Here is a 12,044-nt window from a genome sequence, read left to right as displayed (position 1 = left end):
CCTGCAACTAGCAACACTATAAGAGAGGTTGAGCAAAGCGGTAACATAGCCAAACAACGGTTTGCTAGGACAAGGTGGGTTAGAGGTTTGACATGGCAATATTGGAGGCATGATGAGTGTAACATCCCAATTTTCCTAAATTAGGATGTTAATAGATCATTCATATGCATATCATATTTTTATTGCATTATTTGCTTTTTCAGAATATTCAAATAATTATGCAACAAAAGGCAATTTATTTGGAGTGGAGATAACATGACTTCTCCCCTGGTTTTAAAAATGTTCATAATGTGCAGAATATTGTTTCCAGTTCATCTGATGTGTTCTGGAAATTTTTGCAATCTTCAAAATATTTTATTTGATTGTTTTATTGTTGTTTGTGTTGCCTATTGCATCAAAACTATTTTCGAAAACTGCATTAGTGTTGGAACTAGTGTTCCTGTAGTTTATATTGGCAGTATAGATTTTACTGTGTGTCTAGGTATTTTTATTTAGATTTTTGTGTTGTGTATGTTATTTTAATTATTTTGTTTCTGTAGTGGTGTTTAAAAAAAGGAAACTCAGCGCTGCGGCTCCACGCACCCGTGGCCCAGCACTGCGCGGCCACAGCCCAGCCAGCCAGCCGGCCCAGCAGCGCCGCACCATCCCGCCGCGGCCCAGTCTCCCCCACCTCCAGTCACGAAGCGGTACGCGCCGCCGCACCGCTCGCCCGACCCGCACCGCGCCCCTGCTCGTCTCCTTCCCCGAGCCAGACTAGAGCGCACCGTACACGCGACCGAGGCCTAGCCGGATCGAACCGATGCCCTGGTCCACCCCGAGCACCCTGGAGACGCCACGCGCGAGCTAAACCCTAGGGGAACCCGACCGTAGCCTCCCCTCGTCCTCCTTCGACCACACGAATCCGCTGGAGCGTTTTGGATCTCGCACCAGAGCTCCGCTATCCGCCGTCTTCGCCGGAGGATTCCACCGCCGTAAGGACACCACCAGCCACACCGTTCACTCCCCTTGACCCTCCTCTCAACGCCGCACCTTCCTAACATTCTTGCTTGGACGAAAACGCAGCAGCGCGAGTGGGACGAGCTCGACCGCCGCCGTCGGAGTTGCCGCGTTCAGGTCTTCACCACCGCCGGCACAGTCCACCTCACCGCCGTCCGACACCACCACCGCCTCCGCCACTCACCTCCGCACCCGTCCGTCACCTCTCCTTCGCCGGAGACCCACCGGAGGAGCGCCGCCGCCGACGCCCGAGACCGCCGCCGCCGTCCTCTGTTTTTGGTGAGCACGCACGCACAGGAGGTCCTCCAGCCAATCACGTACTGCCACGTGGCACTTCGCTACAGGACACGCACAGGAGTTGCTGCAGTAATGCGTGAACTGTGCAGGAGATTTCTGTTTTCTTTTGTTTTATTTTCAGATTTCAACTCTAACTTCAACTAGCTATATCTTTTAGTCTATAGCTCCAATTTAGGTAATTCTTTTTCCTATGCACTCACAAAAATCAGCACATTATCACAGTACCAACTTTGCACATGTTTGCTCTGTTCAAATTTGAATTCGTTTGAATTTGAATTAAACCTTTCGGAGGCCATAACTCTCAAACCGTTTATCGGAATCGAGTGATTCTTTTTGCGTTGTGACCGTAGTGCAATTTAGGTGCTTTTAAGCTTCTGTTGTTGTGTTTTAAAAATGATTTTCTTGCTGTTGGTTTTGTTTTGGTTCTTTTCATGTTCCGGTGATTGATTGTTGAATTGTGTGAAACGTGTAGATTGTCCGGAGTGCGACGCGAGCTATTGTCAGGAGTGTGACTTTCTGAACCAGAACCAAGGCAAGTTACATGTTGATCATCCTTTACCTATTGTTTTCTGTGCATGTAGTCATATCACACTATGAATATATGCATGTATAGGAATACTATATTATTTTTGCTATGCTGATGAGCTATCTTCCCGTCTTTGCAAATCGTGGTAGTGGTAGGTTGCTATGCTTTGTAGACGGGGGTGGTTCATGTATTCATTGAGTTTATGTGAGGATTACATATATTTAACAAATTGAGTAGTAACTCAGGATTTAACTCACCTCTGGGCGGAAGTGGTATTGCTTGGTGTTGAGGGAAGGCATCATGGGGTCTTGCACCTTTTCTAAGGCCATGCGCTCATGAGAGTGCACCCTAAGTGGAATGCCGCCCAGATTCAAAAAGATCAGACAGACTTAGTGACTAGTAGCTTCCATGTGCGGCCACTGGCTATATGGGCTCTGGCTTAGTTGATCAGTTGTTGGAACCCTTGCCCAGATAGTGTTGACAGATATAGCATATGTAGGTGGGATGTGGCCGTCAGGTGGTTAAGGGAACCTCTTCTGAAAGACTTTGTCTCAATCTTCGGATTGGGTCCAGTGGGTAAAGCGTACAAAACACTGTAGAGTATTAAAACTAATCATGATTAGCCGTGCCCCCGGTTATGGGTAAATTTTGAGCGACTATGCCATTACAGTCGTTGGATGATCTTGACAGATGTGACACTTAATAAATTTGTTGGGCAACTTAATAAAGGGTAGGTTGGAGTTGATTTTGCCAACTCAACCTGGTGTATATAATTGTGGTAATAAAAGAACTAAATAAAAATTTGACTATTAGGTAGTTATTAGGACAAAATCAGCTTTCCGCAAAATAAACCCCCAAGCCTTCCTTTGTTGTACTATGCATATACATGTAGGTCTGCTTTATTATTACTCCTGTGTAACTTGCCAATACATTCCAAGTATTGACCTATATGGCTGCAACGTCTCATGTTGCAGGATATTCAGACGAAGAGTAAGGTACCGTTAGGGTCGCGAGTCTGCATTCAGCATCGCCAGTGGGCTATGATGGGACTCATCGTTATTTTCTGCTACTTTCCGCTGTTTGATTGAATAAAGCTAGCCAAGTGCTATGCAGATTGTTTTATTTTATATATTCTGGATCATACGTTGTAATAAATGATGCACTTGCTATTCTGGTATTCATCTATACTGTGTGTGCTAGCGAGTTCGATCCAGGGACTAGCACGGTAAGCACAGAGACTCAAATCCTTCGAGGTTTGGTCGTTACAGATGGTAACAGAGCAGTGTGTTGACTGTAGGACGTGACCCTAGAAAATGGATTAGAAAAGCCATAGGAGTGAAAATTATTTTATAAACCAGCTATACTTTTTACTGTTTATTAGTAAACCCCTCAAGTATCTTGAACAGTTAAGTAGGAACTAGTGCTGAGACCACCATTCATGTTTGTTTTATATTGCAACGTTATCGTGTTAGCGTATCTGATTATGCCCACTTTCGTGGTATGAAGATACTAGATTGTTTGCTTGATTGATAGTTGTTTGTTAAATTGCTTAGTGTCGAAATTATTCGACTATATATATATATAATATTACCATATTTTTTGTTGTTTGTTTGTTGGTGTTATTCGTTGTTGTGTTTTGTTGGTTTGATCATATTATGCATATGGGTAGAATATATTTATATATACATAGCTTTTGGCCCTATTATATCTATAACTCATCTATGCTTGCCCACCAGATGCCGCCGAGGCGTGATACTAGACGCAATACTGCAGGAGGAGACAATAATGGCAATGGAGTACCACCATACATACAGCAGGTTATTGAGGGACAGGCCCAGTTGATCCAGTTGCTTACTCAGAACCATAACAACAACCATAACAACAACAATCCGCCGCCACCGCCACCTGTGGATATGCTTACCAGGTTCTTGAGGTTGAATCCTCAGAGGTTCTCCAGTTCCCCTGAACCTATTGTGGCTGATGACTGGCTCCGTGCAGTCAATAGGAACCTGGAGACGGTTGGATGCACTGATGCAAAGAGGGTGAGGTTTGCCTCACATTTGTTGGAGGGTCCTGCTGCAGCTTGGTGGGACAATTACTTGGTCACTTATCCCATTGCTACTATCACATGGCCTCAGTTTCAGGATGCTTTTTGTGCTACACATGTGTCTGCTGGTGCTATGAGTCTGAAAAAGAAGGAGTTTCGCAGTTTGCGCCAGGCAGGTCGCACAGTTAATGCTTATGTGGAGGAATTTAATAATCTTGCACGCTATGCTCCTAATGATGTTAACACTGATGCAGCTAGGCAGGAGAAATTTTTGGAGGGCCTAAATGATGACTTGAGCCTTCAGTTGACAGTGGCCACTTTTAGGAATTGTCAGGACCTAATTGATAAGGCCATTGTGTTGGAGGGAAAGCAACATGCCATAGAGAATCGCAAGAGGAAGTACAACAACAATAACAGGTATAATTCAGGACCACAGCAGAAACCACGCACTTCATATCATGGTAATGGAGGTAATGGACATAATCATCATGGAGGTAATGGACATAATCATCATGGAGGTAATGATCATAATCATCATGGAGGGAATGGCCACAACCATAATGGCCACCATCATCATAATGGGCACAAGAGTAACAACGGCAATGGCCGAGGTAATGGTAACGGAAATGGTAATAGCAATGGAGGGAACAATAACCAGAACCACCAGGTTACACGTGCGCCAAGGGATTTGAGTCTGGTGCAGTGCTTCAGGTGTAAGGCTATGGGGCACTATGCCACAGAATGCCCCGGGGCGAAGAATTCAGGAGTCAACAAGCCAAACCCCTTCCAAAAGGGTCATGTAAATCATGTTAATGTGGAGGAGGTTTACAATGAACCTGATGCAGTGATTTGTAAGTTCTTGATTAATTTAGTACCTGCACTTGTTCTTTTTGATACTGGTGCATCGCATTCATTTATTTCGAGGGTATTTGTTGATAAACATGGATTGCCAACCAAAACACTTAGTATGCCTATTAGAGTGAGTTCCCCAGGAGCTGAGATGATAGCAGGTGTTGGTTGCCATCAGTTGACTTTGTCTATTGGAAAGCATGATTTTCCTACAGATTTGATTATATTGAAGTCACAAGGTCTGGATGTTATTTTGGGTATGGATTGGTTGCACTTATATAAATGTTGTATTGACTGTGCCAGTCGATCTATTACTCTCAGTGCACCAGGAGGGAAGAGGATCAAATATGTGTGTAAGTATAAGCGTAATCAGGTGCAGGTGAACTCTCTTAAGGGGGGTAGCCTGGAAGAGGTGCCAGTTGTGAGAGATTATCCAGATGTGTTTCCAGAGGAGTTGCCAGGTATGCCACCAGATAGAGATATTGAGTTTCTGATTGATTTAATACCAGGCACTGGACCTATTGCAAAGAGACCATATAGAATGCCTCCTCAAGAGTTGGAGGAATTGAAGAAGCAGATAAGAGAATTGCAGGCACAAGGATTTATTCACCCAAGTTCATCACCTTGGGGAGCTCCAGTTTTGTTTGTGGAGAAGAAGGATGGGACCTTGAGGATGTGTGTTGATTATCGTTCTCTGAATGAGGTAACCATTAAGAATAAGTATCCTTTGCCTATGATAAATGATCTATTTGACCATTTGGAGGGAGCTACTGTGTTTTCTAAGATTGACCTTCGTTCTGGTTATCATCAATCGAAGATTCGTGAGCAAGATATTCCAAAGACTGCTTTTACTACGAGGTATGGGTTGTATGAATATACTGTTATGTCATTTGGATTGACTAACGCCCCTGCATACTTCATGAATATGATGAACAAGGTGTTTATGGAGTTCTTGGATAAATTTGTGGTTGTTTTCATTGATGATATATTGGTGTTCTCCAAGAATAAGCAAGAGCATGAGGTGCATTTGCGTTTGGTAATGGAGAAACTAAGGGAACATCAGTTGTATGCCAAGTTCAGCAAATGTGAGTTTTGGCTGGATGAGGTAGCATTCCTTGGACATGTTGTGTCAAGTAATGGAGTTGCAGTTGATCCATCTAAGGTTGCTGCAGTTACAGAGTGGGAGACACCCACGACAGTTGGAGAGATTCGTAGCTTTTTGGGCCTTGCAGGTTATTACAGGAGGTTTATTTAGAACTTTTCCAAGATTGCAAAGCCTATGACTGAATTATTGAAGAAGGAGAAGAAGTTTGTTTGGACTGATGAATGTGAAGCCAGATTTCAGGAATTGAAGCAGCGTTTGGTTACAGCACCATTCTTAACTCTGCCGGATATACATAAGGACTTCCAGGTATATTGTGATGCTTCTCGTCAAGGACTTGGGAGTGTTTTGATGCAGGAAGGTAAAGTTGTTTCTTATGCTTCATGTCAGCTTAAGAATCACGAGCACAATTATCCTACACATGATTTGGAGTTAGCCTCAGTTGTGCATGCATTGAAAACTTGGAGGCAATATCTTATTGGTAATCATTGTGATATATTTACTGATCATAATAGCTTGAAGTATAATTTTACTCAGAAGGATTTGAACCTCAGGCAAAGGAGATGGTTGGAGATTATTAAGGATTATGATTTGAATGTGCAGTATCATCCTGGTAAGGCTAATGTTGTTGCTGATGCATTGAGTCGTAGGAGCCATGCTAATGCAATTAATGTTGATAATATGCCACCCGAGTTATGTGAACAGTTCAGGAATCTCAGGTTGGAGATTGTTCCTAAGGGATATTTAGCAACACTTCAGGTAAAGCCTACTTTGCTTGACAGGATCAGAGAAGCTCAAAGGAATGATAAGGAGATTGCTGAGATAAAAGAGAATATGGCTAAAGGTAAGGCAGAAGGTTTCTGTGCGGATGAACATGGAGCCATATGGTTTGAGAAGCGTATTTGTGTACCCCAAGATGCAGATATCAGGAAGTTGATTCTTCAGGAGGCGCATGATTCACCTTATTCTATTCACCCAGGCAATACTAAGATGTATTTGGATTTGAGGGAAAGATTTTGGTGGCCTAGCCTGAAGAGGGAAATTGCTGGATATATTGCAACATGTGATGTGTGCCAAAGAGTTAAAGCAGAACATCAGAGACCAGCAGGTTTGTTACAACCATTGCCTATACCTGATTGGAAGTGGGATGAGATTGGTATGGATTTCATTACAGGTTTACCCAGGACTCGGTCAGGTTATGATTCTATTTGGGTAGTTGTTGATCGTTTAACTAAAGTTGCTCACTTCGTCCCAGTAAAGACTACTTATACCAGTGCTCAGCTAGCAAAGATTTATATGTCTAAAATTGTTTGTCTGCATGGAGTTCCAAGGAAGGTAGTGTCTGATAGAGGTACTCAGTTCACATCCAAATTTTGGCGTCAGTTGCATGAATCCTTGGGCACCAGGCTGGAGTTCAGTACAACTTTCCATCCACAGATAGATGGGCAGACAGAGAGGGTAAATCAGATTTTGGAGGATATGTTGAGAGCTTGTGCTTTGGACCATGGGTCCAGTTGGGATGATAATTTACCTTATGCAGAATTCTCATATAATAATAGTTATCAGGCTAGTCTGAAGATGGCAGGATTTGAGGTATTGTATGGTAGAAAGTGCAGAACACCATTGATGTGGGATGAGGTTGGAGAGCGTCAATTCTTTGGACCAGACTTGATGAGAGATGCTGAGGAGAAGGTCAAGTTGATTCGTGATAGACTGAAGATAGCACAGTCCAGGCAGAAGAGTTATGCAGACGCTAAACGTAAGGAGGTGAAATATGAGGTAGGAGACCGTGCATACCTTAGAGTTTCACCACTTCGTGGGATTAAGAGGTTTGGAATTCAGGGTAAGTTAGCACCACGTTTTGTGGGGCCTTACAAGATCTTGGAGCGTAGAGGAGAGGTAGCTTATCAGCTAGAGTTGCCAGAATCCTTGTCAGGAGTTCATAATGTGTTTCATGTATCTCAGTTGAAGAAGTGCCATGCAGAGATGATGGATGTTCCATTGAGGGACACAGTGCCACTTGAGGCAATTCAGTTGGAGAGTGATTTAACAGATGAGGAGAAGCCTGTTAAGATTCTGGAGACAACAGAGAGAGTTACTCGCACAAAGACAATTAAGTTATGCAAGGTTCAGTGGGATCATCATACAAAGGAGGAAGCTACCTGGGAATGAGAGGAAGATCTCAAGCAGGATCACCCACACCTATTTGCTAGCTAGCCCGAATCTCGAGGGCGAGATTCATCTTACGGGGGGCAGGTTTGTAACATCCCAATTTTCCTAAATTAGGATGTTAATAGATCATTCATATGCATATCATATTTTTATTGCATTATTTGCTCTTTCAGAATATTCAAATCACTATGCAACAAAAGGCAATTTATTTGGAGTGGAGATAACATGACTTCTCCCCTGGTTTTAAAAATGTTCATAATGTGCAGAATATTGTTTCCAGTTCATCTCATGTGTTCTGGAAATTTTTGCAATCTTCAAAATATTTTATTTGATTGTTTTATTGTTGTTTGTGTTGCCTATTGCATAAAAACTATTTTCGAAAACTGCATTAGTGTTGGAACTAGTGTTCATGTAGTTTATATTGGCAGTATAGATTTTACTGTGTGTCTAGGTATTTTTATTTAGATTTTTGTGTTGTGTATGTTATTTTAATTATTTTGTTTCTGTAGCGGTGTTTAAAAAAAAAGGAAACTCAGCGCTGTGGCTCCACGCACCCGTGGCCCAGCACTGCGCGGCCGCAGCCTAGCCAGCCAGCCGGCCCCGCAGCGCCGCACCACACCGCCGCGACCCAGTCTCCCCCACCTCCAGTCACGAAGCGGTATGCGCCGCCGCACCGCTCGCCCGACCCGCACCGCGCCCCTGCTTGTCTCCTTCCCCGAGCCGGACTGGACCGCACCGTACACGCGACCGAGGCCGAGCCGGATCGACCTGATGCCCTGGTCCACCCCGAGCACCCTAGAGACGCCACGCGCGAGCTAAACCCTAGGGGAACCCGACCGCAGCCTCCCCTCGTCCTCCTTCGACCACACGAAGCTGCTGGAGTGTTTTGGATCTCGCACCGGAGCTCCGCTGTCCGCCGTCTTCGCCGGAGGATTCCACCACCGTAAGGACACCACCGGCCACACCGTTCACTCCCCTTGACCCTCCTCTCAACGCCGCACCTTCCTAACATTCTTGCTTGGAAGAAAACGCAGCAGCGCGAGTGGGACGAGCTCGACCGCCGCCGTCGGAGTTGCCGCGTTCAGGTCTTCACCACCGCCGGCATAGTCCACCTCGCCGCCGTCCGACACCACCACCGCCTCCGCCACTCACCTCTGCACCCGTCCATCACCTCTCCTTCGCCGGAGACCCACCGGAGGAGCGCCGCCGCCAACGCCCGAGACCGCCGCCGCCGTCCTCTGTTTTTGGTGAGCACGCACGCACAGGAGGTCCTCCAGCCAATCTGATTATGTTTTTGCCATGTTCACATGCTTGCAATTGTATTTTCTGATCCCTTTTGGCTCAAGGTCACTAAGGGACTTTTGTTAAGCTCTTTGAGTAGCTCCATGCCATGCTTTACTTTGCCATGATCAGATCCTGTAGCATGTAGTTTTGTTGCTCCGAAGAGGGCTACCTGATCTGAAATTCCAGACAAGTGTTAATTTCACTAAGTCTGAAATCTGTTTATCATATGCATTTTTTGCCATGCTTGTTTGAACCTGTTAATGGATGAATTGGCCATAGCTCAGTGCTAGACTTTTGTTAAGCATCTTGTGTGCATCCCTGCCATGTATTTTGTTGTCATGTTTGGGTGCTGTAGCATGTTCATCTCATTGCTTTTAGATGCCTACTTGCTGTAAATCGCAGACCGGTGTCATTTTTGAATCGCTTGCCATTTCCAAACCGTAACTCCGATTCTGGCATTCTTTATATTGTTTTCAAGTGATTTCGTCTCATATTTCCAGTGGCACACTTGGATTTCCAAGTTGAGGCCAGGTTCATGCATTTCCTGTCATATCTTGCATTTTGCATCCCGCATCGCATCCCGCATAGCATATCATATTTGCATTATGTTGTTTGAGTTTGCACGTGGTTGATTGTATCCTTGTTGCTTGTTTGTCTTGTTTGGGTAGAGCCGGGAGACGAGTTCGCTAACGAGGAGCCCGTTGAGTTTGCTTTCGAGGATCCAGTCAACTCTGACAACTGTGCAGGCAAGATGATCATACCCTCGAAATCACTACTATCTTTGCTATGCTAGTTTGCTCGCTCTTTTGCTATGCCAATGCTACGATGCCTACCACTTGTTTTTCAAGCCTCCCAAATTTCCATGTCAAACCTCTAACCCACCTTGTCCTAGCAAACCGTTGATTGGCTATGTTACCGCTTTGCTCAGCCACTCTTATAGCGTTGCTAGTTGCAGGTGAAGATTGGAAGCCGTTCCTTGTTGGAACATTCATTTACTTGTTGGGATATCATTATATTGCTATGTTATCTTAATGCATCTATATACTTGGTAAAGGGTGGAAGGCTCGGCCTCTCGCCTAGTGTTTTGTTCCACTCTTGCCGCCCTAGTTTCCGTCATATCGGTGTTATGATCCCGGATTTAGCGTTCCTTACGCGGTTGGGTTATAATGGGAACCCCTTGATAGTTCGCCTTTGATTAAAGCCTGTCCAGCAATGCCCAACCTTGGTTTTACCATCTGCCACCTAGCCTTTTCTTTCCCTTGGGTTCTGCAGACTCAAGGGTCATCATTATTTTAACCCCCCCCCCCGGGCCAGTGCTCCTCTGAGTGTTGGTCCACCTGTCAGCTGCCGGTGGCCACCAGGGGCAACTCTGGGCTGGCCTACCCGTACCTAAGACAATCTGAGTGTGCCCTGAGAAAGAGATATGTGCAACTCCTATCGGGATTTGTCGGCACATTCGGGCAGTGTTGCTGGTCTTGTTTTAACTTGTCAAAGTGTCTTGAGTAACCGAGATACCGAGTCTGATCGGAACGTCTTGGGAGGAGGACTATTCCTTCGTTGACCGTGAGAGCTTGTCATGGGCTAAGTTGGGACTCCCCTGCAGGGATTTGAACTTTCGAAAGCCATGCCCGTGGTTATGGGTAGATGGGAATTTGTTAATGTCCGGTTGTAGATAACTTGAACCTTAACTTAATTAAAATGAATCAACTAAGTGTGTTACCGTGATGGCCTCTTCTCGGCGGAGTCCAGGAAGTGGACACGGTGTTGGAGTAACATTTGCGCAGGTTGTTCTCTAGTTTCTCGCTCACGCTTTGCCTCCTCTTCTCGCTCTCTTTTGCGTATAAGTTAGCCACCATACTTGCTAGTCGCTTGCTGCAGCTCCACATATACTTTTACCTTACCTTACCTATAAGCTTAAATAGTCTTGATCGCGAGGGTGCGAGATTGCTGAGTCCCTGTGGCTCACAGTTTACTATTACACCAGATGCAGGGCCCGATGATTCCGCTCCAGGTGACGCGCTTGAGCTCAAGTGGGAGTTCGACGAGGACTCTCAACGCTACTATGTTTCCTTTCCTGATGATCATTAGTGGTGCCCAGTTGGGGGTGAACGGGACCGTTGTCGCATGTTGGATTCTCTTTTATTTTGGCGCCGTAGTCGGGCCATGAGTGTTTGGATGATGTAATGTTATTTGTGTACTTGATTGACGTGGCGAGTGTAAGCCAACTATGTTCTCTCCCCTTTATGATTTATATTACATGGGATGTTGTGAAGATTGCCTAACTTGCGACATATGCCTTCAATGCGGTTATGTCTCTAAGTCGTGCCTCGACACGTGGGAGCTATAGTCGCATCGAGGGTGTTACAAGTTGGTAATCAAAGCCTTCCCCGACCTTAGGAGCCCCATTGCTTGATCGTTATTAGCGGCCGAGTTGTGTCTAGAAAAATGTTTTGAGTCATTTAGGTATTATATATCGGAGAGTTTAGGAATTCTTTTTACTTCCCAGTCTCCTCATCACTCTGGTAAGGCATCTTGACATAGAGTTTTGACTCTTCTCTTCTCAAATTTCACTAAAAAAAATTTTAGGATCACGCGGGTATCTTGGAATCATTCCGATGGTTTTATGATGAGAACATTGTCTTGGTGCCTCCTGTCAGGGGTTTAGTTGAAGTGTCCCGGGGAGTTGAGCTCTGAGGTGTTGTCATCATAATTTTATCATTGCAGTTCTGGAATACCTGAGTCTAGTACGCCGACATCGAAAATCTCTTTTA

The sequence above is a fragment of the Triticum urartu genome, chromosome 2A, assembly GCF_056163025.1.
Source record: "Triticum urartu cultivar PI428250 chromosome 2A, HENAU_Tu73, whole genome shotgun sequence".
NCBI classification, from domain to species: domain Eukaryota; kingdom Viridiplantae; phylum Streptophyta; class Magnoliopsida; order Poales; family Poaceae; genus Triticum; species Triticum urartu.
Note: the sequence above shows the minus strand (reverse complement) of the source record.